The sequence below is a fragment of the Periplaneta americana genome, chromosome 9 (genome assembly GCF_040183065.1).
Source record: "Periplaneta americana isolate PAMFEO1 chromosome 9, P.americana_PAMFEO1_priV1, whole genome shotgun sequence".
Taxonomy (NCBI): Eukaryota; Metazoa; Arthropoda; class Insecta; order Blattodea; family Blattidae; genus Periplaneta; species Periplaneta americana.
Window position 1 is genome coordinate 103,576,279 of NC_091125.1, and position 16,805 is coordinate 103,593,083.

Genomic DNA, 16,805 nt, shown 5'->3' on the forward strand with positions numbered 1-16,805 from the left:
GTGAGGGCAGTCTCAACATCATCTTCCTCGTCCTCACTCTCCGACACGTGAGTACGAGCTGGTGAAGGGGGCGGGGAACTGCCTCATCTACCTCAGGGGCAGCAGCCGTCTCCTGTGGGGCCTCAGGTTCGGCGGGGGGTGCTGCCTCCTCGGTCACGACTTGAAGAGTCGCCGCCTCCAATTGCTCCAAGGTAGAGAGAGCCGATCTCTCTTCCTTGGTGAGCTCACTAGCGGAAGGAATGCCGCCCTGCTCAGTCTTAGCTGAGCCCTTCTTCTTCTTCTTCTTTTTGGCCTTAATGACCTGAAGTGCGCCGGACCCAGATGGAATCGGCGGCACTTCATCAGCCAAGACCGTAACACCACGGCTATTCAGTCCGCTAGGACCGGGCAAGTCAATACGTGTCACCTCAGTGACCTTGGGAGCTACCTTGGGAGGGGTGGGCTTTCTCGGGAGTCCTGAAGGGACTGGGATGGTGGTAGGGGGACGAAGCTCAAGGATCTCCGCAACGGGGACCGGGACAGGCGGCGTCCGTACAGGACCAGCCGATCTCAGGTTCCGACGCCTGGGCGGAGGAGTAATCTGCGCGGGACGCGACACGCGCAAGTAGGAGGTGGTGGGCCCTGTCTGGCTAGTGCAAACTAGCAACCGCTTTACGCCACCTGCAGTATGATGGCTCGGTGCCTTGTTGCTCTTAACTGGAGCCATTCGAATTACAGATTCAATCCTGTCAGGGGGGGAGACCTAAGCGGCACTCTGTCCGCAGTGCAAGAACCTGCTAGGCCCCTTTCCCACTAAGGGTGGAAGCCCAGCAGTTACGCCCGACCGGTCGCCGAAGCCTAGCCCGGTTAGCCGATCGCAACAAGCGTTGCGGAGCCCGCCGGGGACCGTCGGTTTGGTTCGCTAATTTCGTTGGCCCTGATAAGGGCCTGACGAAAATTTGCGTAGCCCTCAGAAGGGCCGGGCAATAGTAGAAGAGTGGAGGGCGGAAAGCAAATTAGCCCGAAGGCTCTGCCTTTGGGCAGTCACTCCGGCACGAAGGCACAGAGTCTCTCCCTAGCAGGAAGCCTGCCTAGGGGCCGAGGACGGCTAGGGGTCTCCTCGAGAGAGGACCCAATCCCCGACCGGGATCCGCCTGGCCTAGGGAAGTTAGTGCGCACAGCCCTCCGTAGGCTGCGCGGCTTTCTTCGCGCTGAGCGCCGGTGCGGCAATGGAACCAATAGGCTGCTCTTTAAGAAGTGCCGATTACGTAGGTGTCCGCCGCCTGGCCGACAGTAGTACGATGCTCGGCGCCTCGAGCCTCCCTGGCCGAGAGCTGCTTGGCTGCTGCGCTCGCTTGCTGCTGTAGCACTGAGGAATCTGGTTGGTTGTCCGCTGTAGCTGCTTTCGCCGGTGCGCCAATCAGAAGGCCTCAGGACACGTCTTGCTCCTTTCACGTCCAAGAAAGAACTCCACATCAAACCCGCCCGCGTAGCACAATTAAACAACACAACCCCGGACGCGGAGCGCGTGGAAAACAGCAAACCCGCCCGCGAAGCACATTCGAGCGCGGACCGAGGCGACAACAGCAAGCCCCCCCCCTCCCGCACTATATATACAACGATGCAGCCAGCGGCCTTCACGTGCTTTGTCATCGAATAACAGATGACGGCGTCTTGCTATTCTAACGGCAAACACCAGCCAACTCCTCCTCGCCCCGTTCCGTGATCAATTGATCAAAGTCAGTCCCCCCCGCGTATGTGGTACCTAAGAGGTTACGTCCAATTTCGGCTTCCCCTTCAAAATTTTCTAGAGCTCCCTCAGGGGAGCAGCGTAACCCGGCGTGAGACTAGTGGCCAACAGGCTTGGAGCTCACATATTTAGTTTTGTACAGCCCCCAACCCATTGCAAGGACGCGTTTTGCGTACCTTTTAAATTTTCCTCCCAATTCTCCTTCGATTTTTCGAATTCGATTTTTCGAAAAAAAAAAAAAAAAAAAAAAAGCGCAGACGGCAATCGGCACACGCAGTAGAACCAGCCGCACCAGCAATAGACACCACTGAAGATGTTCACCGCAGCAGTGAACGAAACGTTTGGTCTCACAACCAACAGACCACGGCCTCATAGCCCGGAAAACTTTTCTACTAGTAACACTAGTAGTAGTAGTAGTAGTAGTAGTAGTAGTAGTAGTAGTAATAGGAGCAATACAAAAGTAGTAGTAGTAGTAGTAGTAGTAGGAGTAGCAGTAGCAATACAATACTAGTAGTAGTAGTAGCAACAGCAGCAGTAGTAGTAGTAGCAGCAGTAGTAGCAATAGTAGTAGTAATAGTAGTAGTAGAAGTAGTAGTACTAGTAGCAGTAGTAGTAGTAGTAGTAGTAGTAGTAGCAGCAGTAGTAGTAGTAGTACTTGTAGAAGTAGTAGTAGTAATAGTAGTAGTAACACTGGTAGAAGTAGTAGTAATAGTAGTAATAATAGCAATACAAAAGTAGTAGTAGTAGTAGTAGTAGTAGTAGTAGTAGTAGTAGTAGTAGGAGTAGCAATGCAATACTAGTAGTAGTAGTAGCAACAGTAGTAGCAGTAGCACTAGTAGTAGTAGTAGTAGTAGTAGTAGTAGTAGCAGTAGTAGTAGTTGTAGTAGCAGCAATAGTAGTTGCATTTTATTTAACAACGTTTTCAACTACAGAATTTATTCATCGCCTAAATTCAACTTCGTCCTGAAATGGTCATCATATTCGTATTATCCTGGACTGCAGTGTCAGGGACAGGGTTCTTTCACTTAACGTAAATCTGTGGCATGGGACCCACAGCTTTACTTCCCTTCCGGAGGATGTAATACTAATGATTTTATTGTCCTTCATATGGATTGCCAACGACATCGTGTGAACTCCCGAATCTTGTTTCCAACGGCTTGCAAAGTAACCACTAGACCACTGCAGACGCCCACTTCTTATAGCCAAGCCATGAATTTGAACTGAACTTCAAGGCAGCGTCAACATGGGACAGAAGTTCATCGTCAGGCAGACTTTCACTCACATCAAAACTCTGTCACTGTGTCCCAGGCATTGTCTGTAATACGATAAGGATAATGCATGCACCAGTCGAGAGAATGATCTGACACAGCTATCTGCACAGATTCTCACACTAGTCTCCATTACAATGCCATTGCATCCGTGAGGTTGTGTAGCGTCGTGATAATTAATGATAGTGAGATGATATATAAGAGAGATGGAGCTGAGAATTCGCTATGAGATTACTTATCTAACATTTTGAGAAAACCTCTAAAAATCGCCGGGTTTGAAGCTACAACTGAACCGCAAATTTAACATAAAACTCTATGCTGGCAATCTTTCTGCGAGTGTCGAAAATTTTAAGCTGCTTGAGATAGAGTAGGGCGAAAGAAAGAAAGAAAGAAAGAAAGAAAGAAAGAAAGAAAGAAAGAAAGAAAGAAAGAAAGAAAGGAAGGAGGAAAGAAAGAGTGAAAAAGGAAGAAAAGAGAAAGAGTGAAAAGGGAAGGAAGAAGAAAAGGAAGAAAGAGTGAACGAAAGAAAAGAAAAAAGTAAAAGGAAAAATAGGAAGAGAAAGAAAGCGTGAAAAAAGGAAGGAAGAAAAAAGAAAGAGTGAAAAAGAAGGAAGAAGAAAGGAAAGGAAGAGTGAAAGAAAGAAAAGAAAGAAAGAAAAAGGAAAGAAAGGAAGAGAAAGAAAGAGTGGAAAAAGGAAGAAAAAAGAAAGAGTGAAAGGAAGGAAGGGAAAAAGCAAGAAGAGTGAAAGAAAGAAAAGAAAGGACGAAAAAGGGAAGAAAGGAAGATAAAGAAAGAGTGAAAAAGAAGGAAGAAAAAAGAGTGAAAGGAAGGAAGAAGAAAGTAAGAAGAGTGAAAGAAAGAAAAGAAAGGACGAAAAAGGGAAGAAAGGAAGATAAACAAAAAGAGTGATAAAAGGAAGGAAGAAAGGAAGGAAAAAGAGTGAAAGGAATGAAGGAAGGAAAAAGTAAGAAGAGTGAAAGAAAGAAAAGAAAGGAAGAAAAAGGAAAGAAAGGAACAGAAAGAAAGAGTAAAAAAAGGAAGGAAGGAAGAAAGGAAAAAGAAAGAGTGAAAGGAAGGAAAAAATAAGAAGAGTGAAAGAAAAAAAAGAAAGGAAGGAAGAAAAAGGAGAGAAAGGCAGGGAGAAGTTAATTGCACCGTTTCCGGTAGTTTTCTTGCTTTCGTGCGGAGGTTAGTCTCTGCTTTGAGAAGCTGTAAGATAACATTTTATGAAATCTTGTTTGGAAATTAGGCGTTTTATCCCTTATCAAATTTTATTGCAAGAACAACGTCTATTCAATTGAGTTGATTTAGGATAAATTCCTTACGTTCTTATATTACGAAACATTACAGCAACTTCTCCTTTCCAGTTCCCAACGAAATTATTGAGATCAATTTTTGGTTTACGTACACTCAATGACAGAAGAGACACTTAGGCCTACTCGATGACATTCCTAAGAACGCTATTAAAAATAATATTGATTCTTCTTAAACATTTAAACTGATTCCACTTTATATCCTCACAGTTAGATCTGAAACGAATTTGTTATTTAATATCGTAATATCGCGAAATGTATTAGATATGAACATACCATTAATTAAAATTATTATTATGATGTACCGAAGTACATATGATATTTCCGTGCAGGAATTCTGCGTTACCGTATGATGAAGGATGGATAGAACAGAGAAAAATTCTATCCGGCACCGGGACTCTAATCAGGGTTTTCAGCTCTACGTACTGATGCTTTATCCACTAAGCCACACCGAATTCAGTCCCGATGCCGGATCGAATCCCCTCAGTTTAAGTTCTACCTCTCAATTTTACCTTTGGCGATATATTATGTATCTGACTGCTGGGATAAAATCTCCACTGAAACTGTAAAGACACGCTGGAATAAATTACTTACATATGAAGTCGAAAGGTCGACTTCTGAATAAAGAAATCTTATGTAAAATCCACCAGTCATACTGCAGGCACGATTCTTATCACAGTTGTTTGTAAAATACTATTAATTTTTCTTTAAGAGCAGTGCAAAACCACAGTCTAGTATATACAGTCACGAAGCTTGAGCTGTGAGGGTGCTAGGAACAATAGACTGTGCTGGCACTATTTCGCATTGTCTGTAATTAAGTGATATGAGCGATCCTAGTGGTTGGCAATTACCTATAGATACATATTTACTACGTATTGAGCTTCGTGACTGTATATACTAGACTGTGGTAAAACTATATGAATAAGTAAAATCTTTCAGTCCTAAAAATATTGCAGTTCATGAAAGAAAAAGAAAAGTTATATATTTGATATATGAATATATAATTTGTGATTAGCATTGAAGCAAATCGATGGTATTCAACAGCAACCACGTATATTCGTATAAAAAAATCAATTTTACAGGAGAGCGAAGAAACATTTTAATATCTTGCTGACGAACAAATGTCTGACATAAAAGGGTATTTAATTCTCTTCTTGTGAAGTTGGTACCCATGTCTTGACTTACGATGTGTTTACAGAAGTTTCGGGAAAATTTCTTTATTGGGAATCAAGTGAAATATTATTCTGTTCATTCTTCGACATTCGAGTTGCTGTTGAACACCATCGAAATGTTAGCCTATAACACTGCGTACTTACTTGTGGTACTATCATAATATGATAGTGCACCTGCATCGCAGCAACCCTGGTGAACCGAAAGAGATGGGCTCTTTCTGTGGATTTTATACAGAATTGGAGTTGTACTATATTAAGATCCTCTACTACACAGTGTCATAAAGAGCTATTAATTTTCGATGTCATCAGTTGGTACGCGTCATTAATTATTGGTTATAATTGGACATTACGGTAATCAAAGTTTTAGTCAAGACAAGACAATAGACAGCTAAAGGCAATAGGATCGCGCTTCCTCGTGGTGCACGGGCGTTGTTGAGAGTGACTTGTTTTCTTTCTTCCTTCCTTTCCTCCGCTGGCGCTACTTGACATGCAAGCTCATGGCAGCTCTAAATAACTGCACTTGCCAACCGATCAGTGTGGTGAATGTTTAATGACACCGCAAGAGCAGTGAAATGCAAATGTTTGTTTATATCACACATGAGAGTCGTTCCGCATGAACTTCCTTTTCTATATTCCAGCACATAATAGTGCTGCGGAATAAGTTATGTATCGTGTACAGGAGAAATTGATTTGTTTCCTTTCTTCGCATAATACACCAACCAAGACAGTTCTGAGTTTCCAAGTTTGTATTTATATTCTGAGATGCACTTAACCTTGTGACGTTGATGGACAAAGGATATTTTCTACGTCTTTCTCCTCGCAAGGTATGGGGAAGGTGACTATGGGACTGTCACATAAAAATCAACTTCCATTTTTCTTCCTGTATTCCCCTTACTCTCATTATCTTTCACTCGTTATTCTTGTATTCCCTTTGATTTTCTCTATTCTCCTTGCTCTCTTGTATTTCCTTTCTTCTCCTTGTATTTTCTTTGTATTCCCCTTGTTATCTTTGTATTACTCTTGTTTTCATTGTCTTCCACTTGTTCTCTTTGTATTCCCTTGTTCATTATGTAATATTTTTCTACATGTAGTTCCCTTCTATTCCTCTCTTTGTATTCCCCTTGTTCTCCTTGCATTCCAATCGTTCTCCTTATCTTCCTCCTGTTCCCCTTGTCTAACCCTTGTTCTCCTTGTATTCATCTCATTCTCCATGTATTTCCCTCGTTCTTCTTGTATTCTCCCTCAGTTCTCATTGTATTTCCCTAGATCTCCTTGTATTTCCCCAGTTCTCCTTGTATTTTCCTCTCATTCACCTCGTATTTCTCCTCATTCTCCTCGCATTTCCCCTCTTTCTCCTTGTAATTCACCTCGATGTCTTTGTATTTTTCTCGCTCTCCTAGTATTTCCCTCTTTCTTCTTGTATTTCCCTCGTCTTCCTTGTACTTCCCTCGTTCTCCTTGAATTTCCTTCCTTCTCCTTGTATTCTCCCTCAGTCTCTTTGTATTTCCTCAGTTTTCCTTAAATTTCCCCACTTCTCCTTGTATTTTCCCCTCATTCTCCGTGTAATTCCTATCATTCTCCTTGTATATCCCCCTCTTTCTCTTTGTATTTAATCTCTAAGGGAGCGGATTTTTATGTGCTAAAAAATTTAAATATATTTATTTTTATGTACTAAAAAGTACGAAAATATTTACCAAAATAAAAAAATATATATATTTTTTAATATGACAAAAATACCTTACTTAGCTTGGGAAAAAAATGTTACTAGGTACTCACCAACCACAGTTGAGTGCTAGTAGTTGGCCGAGAATTGCAGTGAACAACAAAGGTCATATCCAAATTCTCCATCACAAATGCATGCCGATTATCTCTGAACAACGACTTGTACTGTGAAAATTATCTTTCCACATAATAGGACGTCAGACGTGCATATTTAAAGAGAGGAATGTCACAAACACAAATACCGTCAATTTCACCTACAGACACACCCTCCAATACTTGAGCAACTTTACACATTTTTTTTATATCCACTGTTTTTCCCAAACACATTCTGGAATGTGTCCCTTAGTAATTGTGCTTCTGAACCTGGTAGCGAGTCTAGTTTAATTTCCACGGCACGTACCTCCCTGTTTCAGACAACAGGTTTTTGGATGTTACGAGTTTCTTTATGGTGTCACACAAAAAGCTTAGATTTGCTAATAGGAAAGCCAAATCGTTTTTTAAATAACCGTCTTTCAGTATATTTTGAAGGATATCGATTGACGCAGCCCGATAACAGGGAATCACAACAAGATATATTGCCTTACTTGATAGGCATGAGCGAGAGGCGAGAGATTTGTTTAAATTAAATAATATTCATACCCGAGCTCTTATCTGTTGTGTTTGACTAACAAAGCGTGGAATGAAATCATCTTCAGCACCAATTATGCGTTGCAAGATCTCTCCTCCTTGTCCATGTTAATTTATTCTCTGGTAATAACATTGATTTGCTGCCTAGCAGTACTCTGAACTTGAGGCGATATTATTACAGAAATGGATCACGGATACACCACACAGCGCTTAGAAACACGAAGCAACCAAGAATTCTTAAAAAAAAAGATAACGTACTTTTGAGTGATATAATTGATTTAGTTTTAAAATATTTAAAATTTCTTGTAAAAAATTATTTAAATAAGAAAACTCCAAGATTTATGTGTTAATAATAGATTTCCTGAAAATATGTATTTACATAATTTTTTTTGTGAAAATATGTGTTTTTACGTGAAATAAAATTCGGGTTTTAAACTTGAAGCTTCATGTTCGGAATTTTTAACTTTGTTAATTGTGTTTTATCCTTCACAAAAATAATATTTAATTACAAAAGAATCCGCTCCTTATTAATCTCGATCTCCTTGTATTTTCCTCATTCTCCTAGTATTTCCCTCTTTTTCCTTGTATTTCCCTCGTCTTCCTTGAATTTCCCTCGTCCTCCTTGCATTCTCCTTGTTCTCCTTTATTTCCCTCGTTTTCTCCATTCAACTCGTTTTTCTTGCATTCTTCTCGTTCTATTTGCATTACCCTTGTTATCTTGCATTCTCCTCTTTCTCTTTGCATTCCTCTCGTTCTCCTTGCATTCCCTTCGTCTTCCTTTAATTCCCTTGAAGAAAACTGAAGAGAAGACTTAGTCGTGCGTACTATATTACATGTTATTGTTGTTTGGGAATGGTGTAGATACAGTACATTGCTGCGAGTTTTCATATTTGTAATTTCATGTTATTGTTGTTTGAGAATGGTGTAGATACAGTACATAGCTGCGAGTTTTCATATTTGTAATTTCATGTTATCGTTGTTTGAGAATGGTATAGATACAGTACATTGCTGCGAGTTTTCATATTTGTAATTTCATGTTATGGTTATTTGGGAATGGTGTAGATACAGTACATTGCTGCGAGTTTTCATATTTGTAATTTCATGTTATTGTTGTTTGAGAATGGTGTAGATACAGTACATTGCTGCGAGTTTTCATATTTGTAATTTCATGTTATTGTTATTTGGGAATGGTGTAGATACAGTACATTGCTGCGAGTTTTCATATTTGTAATTTCATGTTATTGTTGTTTGAGAATGGTGTAGATACAGTACATTGCTGCGAGTTTTCATATTTGTAATTTCATGTTATTGTTATTTGGGAATGGTGTAGATACAGTACATTGCTGCGAGTTTTCATATTTGTAATTTCATGTTATTGTTGTTTGAGAATGGTGTAGATACAGTACATTGCTGCGAGTTTTCATATTTGTAATTTCATGTTATTGTTATTTGGGAATGGTGTAGATACAGTACATTGCTGCGAGTTTTCATATTTGTAATTTCATGTTATTGTTGTTTGAGAATGGTGTAGATACAGTACATTGCTGCGAGTTTTCATATTTGTAATTTCATGTTATGGTTATTTGGGAATGGTGTAGATACAGTACATTGCTGCGAGTTTTCATATTTGTAATTTCATGTTATTGTTGTTTGAGAATGGTGTAGATACAGTACATTGCTGCGAGTTTTCATATTTGTAATTTCATGTTATTGTTATTTGAGAATGGTGTAGATACAGTACATTGCCGCGAGTTTTCATATTTGTAATTTCATGTTATTGTTGTTTGAGAATGGTGTAGATACAGTACATTGCCGCGAGTTTTCATATTTGTAATTTCATGTTATTGTTGTTTGAGAATGGTGTAGATACAGTACATTGCCGCGAGTTTTCATATTTGTAATTTCATGTTATTGTTATTTGAGAATGGTGTAGATACAGTACATTGCTGCGAGTTTTCATATTTGTAATTTCATGTTATTGTTGTTTGAGAATGGTGTAGATACAGTACATTGCTGCGAGTTTTCATATTTGTAATTTCATATTATTGTTATTTGAGAATGGTGTAGATACAGTACATTGCTGCGAGTTTTCATATTTGTAATTTCATGTTATTGTTGTTTGAGAATGGTGTAGATACAGTACATTGCTGCGAGTTTTCATATTTGTAATTTCATGTTATTGTTGTTTGAGAATGGTGTAGATACAGTACATTGCTGCGAGTTTTCATATTTGTAATTTATTAAACAATAAGACACTAAAACCAATCCATCCCAACCTAATAAAATTCTGATTAAATTAGAACTAATAATTAAAAATATTATTGATATTACAAGTATAAGAACCAATAAAATAAAACGATTAATATCTTTTAAGGGTTTTAAGTTAATTTTAAATTAATATCCTTCAAAGGATAAAAAGTGGAACAAAATATCCCACAAGTCACTTCGAACATTAAGCAAGTAGAGATTGATCGAGTATTTTATAACACTCTTCGGAAATATAAAACATGTATTAAAGGAGGAGGAGAACACTTTGAACATGTCTTGCTTATGACACAGTTCAGACGCAATTATAAGAGTATTCAATGTTAAGTTAACTATAAACATTTCTCCGTTATACAAGTGTCAGAAATTGTGGTGAATGTGCGAGGTGTAACAGAAAATTCCTCTGAGCATGCGGTGTAAGGGAAGAATCTATTATAGGGAGGGCATAAATGTTTATCTGAAGACTGAAAAATATAAATAGGTATCTGATCTGAAAGAAAGAAAACTCCAGTGTTAAATGGAAGCGGACAAGAATATCTAATATTGGCAACAATATTAAACACCAAAAACGACTTGAATGTACTGCAACATCTCCTATATTGCTCTCGCTGTTGGACGGCTAGCGGATCAAAGATAACGCACAAATGAATGCAAGGTATTGCTTTCGAGTCATATCGGTTGTTGCCATCACAGTCACATTTTACTCCCAAGAAATACACGTCGTCGTTGTTGTTGTTACATCCCATCATACAGATAACTCTGCCTGGAGCAATAGACCAATTGTTTAAAAAGAAATCGCTTCATCTGTCTATGTCAGTGTCAATAGGGGAAATGGAGGAAAAACATTTAGAATGAACGCGAAAACGAGTCTTTGCAAGAGAGTTTGAGGCTGAGAAAACTGATTATGTAAGCTCCAAGCCTGTTGGCCACTTGTCTCATTCCAAGTTTCGACGTTCCGCTGAAGGAACTTTAAGGATTTTTGAAGGGGAAGCCGAAAATGGACGTAACCTAATAGCTACCGCAGTGTCATCTGATATGTAGAAGCACGCGAAAGACACAAAATCGCAATCGAATTGGAGTTCGTCTACAAAAATAACTTTGATGCATCTTCAGAACAAATTATCACTTCAGGTATATTTTCTCCTGAAATTTTCCCACTTTCAGAATTGTTCCGAAAGAATTCTTCAGTTATTTTAGTCACCATTTTCCTTTATTCATAGTTAGGTTACTTTGCCATTTATAAATAATATACGAGAGAGAGAGAGAGAGGGAGAGAGAGAGTAAAAAAGGAACCTTAATAATCGTTTTATTAATTGAATATTGAATATATAAAGCAATGGAATTAACGTAGTGAAAAATCGGCTTGATTTAATTTCTTGTCCTTAAATACTAATAAAACTACCTATATTCCATTTTCTTTAACAACGAAAGGTTTACCTCCACCTATGAATAATTATCACTTAATAATACATAATATTTCATGTAATGAATTAACAAATAATTATTGTAATTGCCCACATATAACACCTTCCACACAAGTTAAATATTTAGGAATTATTATAGATCAGCATTTATGTTGGGATAAACAAACTGATTTTATGTGTACAAATATAAGGAAGACAATTTATAAATTCGTAATACTTCGAAATTTTATCACTAAAAAGACATTGAGAATAATGTTCTTAGCTTTAGTACAATCATTAATACAATATGGTATAATAAATTGGGGTGGAGTAGCATCATCTGTACTTAATCCATTAATTTTATTACACAGAAGATTGATAAGAATTTGTCTAACCAAAAATATGGATTACCCAACAAATTTAATTTATACAGATTTAAAGTATTAACTATTTATAAATATAGTTTACGAACTTACTACCAAAGAAATCAAATAAAACGTAAATCTAATCGACATGAATATCATACTCGAAGACAAAAGTTTACTTTCCCATTATTTGAGTCTAAATGTTATACAAGTGCAGCTCTTAAACATGGTGCTAGTTTCGGCCCAAGACTTTATAATAAAATTACAAACCATTTTCCAAATTTGGAATATTTTAAAATTGGAGTTTTTAAAAAATAAATTTATAAAATTATTCATGATATATAATGTTAACAAATATGTGTATTTTTTTACCTTTTATTTCTGTCGACTATATTCATGTTTTTATTGAATATCACTGGCTTCTCTCTGATTGTCAATTTATATTAAATGTTTTTTCTCTTTCTTCTCTTTTTTTTTTGCTCTTGTGTGTTATTTATCGATTTTAATTAAGTTAATTACTGTATTTAGTAAACTGTCCTTGTAAATTTTATGTTGTATTATTGGCTAAGACCACACCGTACACGAGCCTGGCTCTTACGGTAGTGGCTAGAAACATTCTTGTGTTATAATTTTAATTTGTACTCTCCAGCTAGTTAAATAAATAAAATTAATTAAATTAATAAGACTACAAACATTTAATCACTTTCAACATAGTGTAACAGGAACACTCGTATTGAACGTAGTGGAACTATGTTGAAAAGTGATAAAGTGTTTGTAGTCTTATTGTACATATTCAATTAATAAAACAATTATTAACGTTACTTTTTGACTCTCTCTTGTATTACGAAACAGCTACAGTATATGTATGGCAAACTTGGCGACTGTCTGTTTGCAATTCAGACATCCTACATCTGTAACTCTTTCGAATAAAGCACTCTCACTTATGGTCTTAAATTAATTATCAAATTAAAATAGATGTTACATAATTCATTTAATTTCTCTATGAACATTCCCCTTTAAATTATTAAGTGACTACAGTTTCGTTACATAATTCATTTAATTTCTATATGAACATTCCCCTTTAAATTATTAAGTGACTACAGTTTCGTTTTTACCATTTCACGGATTGATTACTACGTTCTTGATATTCCTATTGATGGCAACATAAAATTAACCTTTAACATCTAATTAAGAGCGAGAGATATAAAAGTCTGGGCGTCAAATGATTATACGTACAGTGTACATGTATGGGAAGAGAAATTATACATTAGAACTTAAGTTACGTTATTGCTCGTAAGGGTGTTCAGTGACAGAACCTAGAACGATATCACAAACGCGGATTGGAATTTGAGATGCTATTTAATATGGTGGATGGTAACCTTTGCATTAAATGAAACAGGCAATACATCATGAGGAGGGATTTTAAAAATCTAAATAAGTTTTTAACTCTAACATTCACTGTATTAGAGGAAATCGTTATGTTTCTATGAAGCACTTGGCAACATCACGGCTACTCCAGAAAAAGGAGCATATTCTGCGGACCTCTGGAAAAAGAACTAAGGAAGTGCTTTGTGTGGAGTGTGGCATTCTTTAGGGAAGAAACAAGGAAATTACAACGAAGTGAAGAGAAGTGACTAAAAGCATATGTAAGTAGAAGAATGGAACGTGTGAAATGGACAGACAGAATAAGAAATGGAGCTGTGTTGGAAAGAGATGGAATGATGCCGAAACTGATCAGGAAGAGAAAGAGAGATTAATTCTACTCCAAGAAACAATTCGGTTTCTCGTCTTATTTTCATGTTCAGCGTTTTATATACATAAAAGAATTAACATCTTGTTGTGCATTTAATAATAATAATAATAATAATAATAATAATAATAATAATAATAATAATAATAATAATAATAATTTAATCTAAAATAATTACTGTTGTGACTATATTGCTAAGGACAATATCATGCTCTTGGAATGCCATTTGCAAGGACAATTTCTCTGTGATATTTATTTTTAATAAACAAACTGTTGATTATTCATATATCAAAATTCATCAGCAGAGAAACTGCATTACATTTAAACTTCTTTTTTTATTTCTCTAGAAAATAGGAAAATAATTATTTAATTTTGTACAAAACGGTCAACTTTACTTGATATTTTATGAAAATCTTCTTATAATACTTTTAACGACAAATATTTATTTAAGAAATTACCAAAAGCTGGAAGACAAGTATGTATTTCTTAATTATTTTATATGTGTCCCTAATTTTTAGTATGCAATATACCTATAGAAATTTATATTTACAAATTGTTTATGAATTAATAATTAACATCCGTCTGTAAGTACGTCTGTCAGTGAGTCCATTTGTCTGCTTGCGAGTCTAGTCTTCTATCTGTCCGCCTCTTCTCCTTCTGGCCAGTATCTGTTTCTCTCTTTCTACTTATCTAGTCACCATAGATAAAGGATGGACAACTTCTAAATTTTGAAGAGCTATTTTCCTAAATGTATTTCACTCTGGGAGTGCTAAGTAAAATGCCGATTTTTTAATTTGAATTTTCATCTCTTATCCATTTATGCATTTATTAGTGACAAGTTGAGAATAAGATATTTTAAATGTAATAAATAAAACACAAGCTATAATATCGCTATAATTATTCAGATTTAAGGAGAGACGTAGGCAAAAATGTAGTCAATCGCAAAATATGTTACCATTAATGCAGTTTTCATTGTAAACAGTTGCAAATTTGCATTCACATTATAAGTGGTGTGGCCTATATACAGAGTTTTTCAGGTCCCTTTTTCAACATAGGCCTATAGGGTACTTTTGGAGTTATTACATTTTTTTTAAATGTACTTCATAACTCAGTTATACATTTCTTCAAAAGTATTTGGGGTGCAGAAATGCTTCTCTGTCTTTTGTAAAAATTCCTCTCAGATACATATTTAAATGGTTGGATTTTTTTCATTCTGTGCACGTATATTAATATATATTACATATATAGCCATATACAGCCTATATTTAATTTTGACACAAAATGAATCTAGTTATCAAAATAACCTTATATCTTGGTTACATTAACTTGTGTGCGAAATTTCATGACTCTAGTCCAAGTAGTTTTGGAGAAAAATGTAGGCTACCTAAACGTGAAACATTTATCTGTTCGGTTAAATGAATTTAAAGTCTACTATATAATTATGTACCAAACCTTACTTGTATTCGTTGATATTTAAATTTTAAACAGCAATTCTAGGTGGATTTAAGATCTACATTTTCTACCAATAAGTTTCCCACTACATAAAACTCAAGATAAAATATCAATCAACTTTGTTTTGCATATTACTTTGTACAATTCAATGGATTAAGTTTAGATTTCGTCAATTTTTAAATATCTGATGATACCGTATAGGCGAAAACGTTCATACTTATTTAAGATGTAATAGCAAATAATAAAATTTGCAAATAGATAAATCATATTGATTGAGCATTTAAAATAAATTTATCATAGAAACATTTGTACTAGTTTTATGTAATCTACAATATGGAATATTAATTTGTTCACCATTTCCAATTTCATGATCATGTATATTGGCTATTAATGAGCAATTCTCTATATTTTGTCGAGTGTAAAGGGCTAGGTCGTGTATATATATATATATATATATATATATATATATATATATATATATATATATATAAATTTATGACAGTTAATATCTGTGATTGTTTGAAAAGTTGTCGACAATGTTCAAGATAGTTTGATTGACACAGAATTCTAATGGCTTTCTTTTGCCAAATCAAGACACTCCCAATTTTGCTACCATTTCCCCAGAAAATTAAAGCATACCGAATTATCGACTGAAAGAACGAAAAATAGGCACATCTTAAATAATTTTGAGAAACGTAAGTCACTAATTTCTTTAATAACTTTGTGCATATATATTCGATATGTTTTTACCATGTTAAACTGGAGTCTATAAAAAGTCCTAGAAATTTGGTATAGTTTTGTATGTTGTCCTTTTTTATTACATGATTTACGCTAAAAGTTATGTTAATAGTTTTTACTTGCTTAAGCAGAAAACCATTAGATTCAAACCATAAGGCCATCTGTGATAGAATATCATTGGTTAGAGCATGTAATTCATTCAGAGTAGAGCTAGAACATAAGAATTTAATGTCAGCAGCATACATAATTGTTATAGCTTTAATGAATTTAGGAAGGTCATTTATTGCTACTAAGAATAGTAGTGGACCAATTATTGAGCCTTGTGGAACACCATAATCTATACTGGAGAGACGTGACCAATTTTCCCCTATTGAGACTAATTGCCTTCTGCCATGAAGATAGGTTCTAAAAATATTTAGTGTATTCTCTCGAATACCATAAAATTCTAATTTTGATAACATTAAGTTGTGATCAACGAAATCGAAAGTTTTATGGAGATCACAAAACACAGCATTAACCTACTTTCAAAATTTCTTAAAATTTCGGTTATTGAACGCTCAATTGTATCATTTGTTGATTTCCTTTTTCTAAAGCCAACTTGGTTACTACTAAAGAGACTTGAATTTTCAAAGTAGTCATAAAGTTAATTGAAAATTACATATTCAAATATCTTAGATAGCACTGGAATGATAGAGATTGGTCTGTATTTGGACTTGATCTATTGCCTTTTTTATATATTGGGATTACTTTCGAAATTTTTAGTTGATCTGGAGATAGACCTTGTTTTAGACAAATATTGATCATATTGATCATAATTGTAAGAATAGTAGTGGACCAATTATTGAGCCTTGTGGAACACCATAATTTATACTGGAGAGACGTGACCAATTTTCACCTATTGAGACTAATTGCCTTCTGCCATGAAGATAGGTTCTAAAAATATTTAGTGTATTCTCTCGAATACCATAAAATTCTAATTTTGATAAAATTAAGTTGTGAT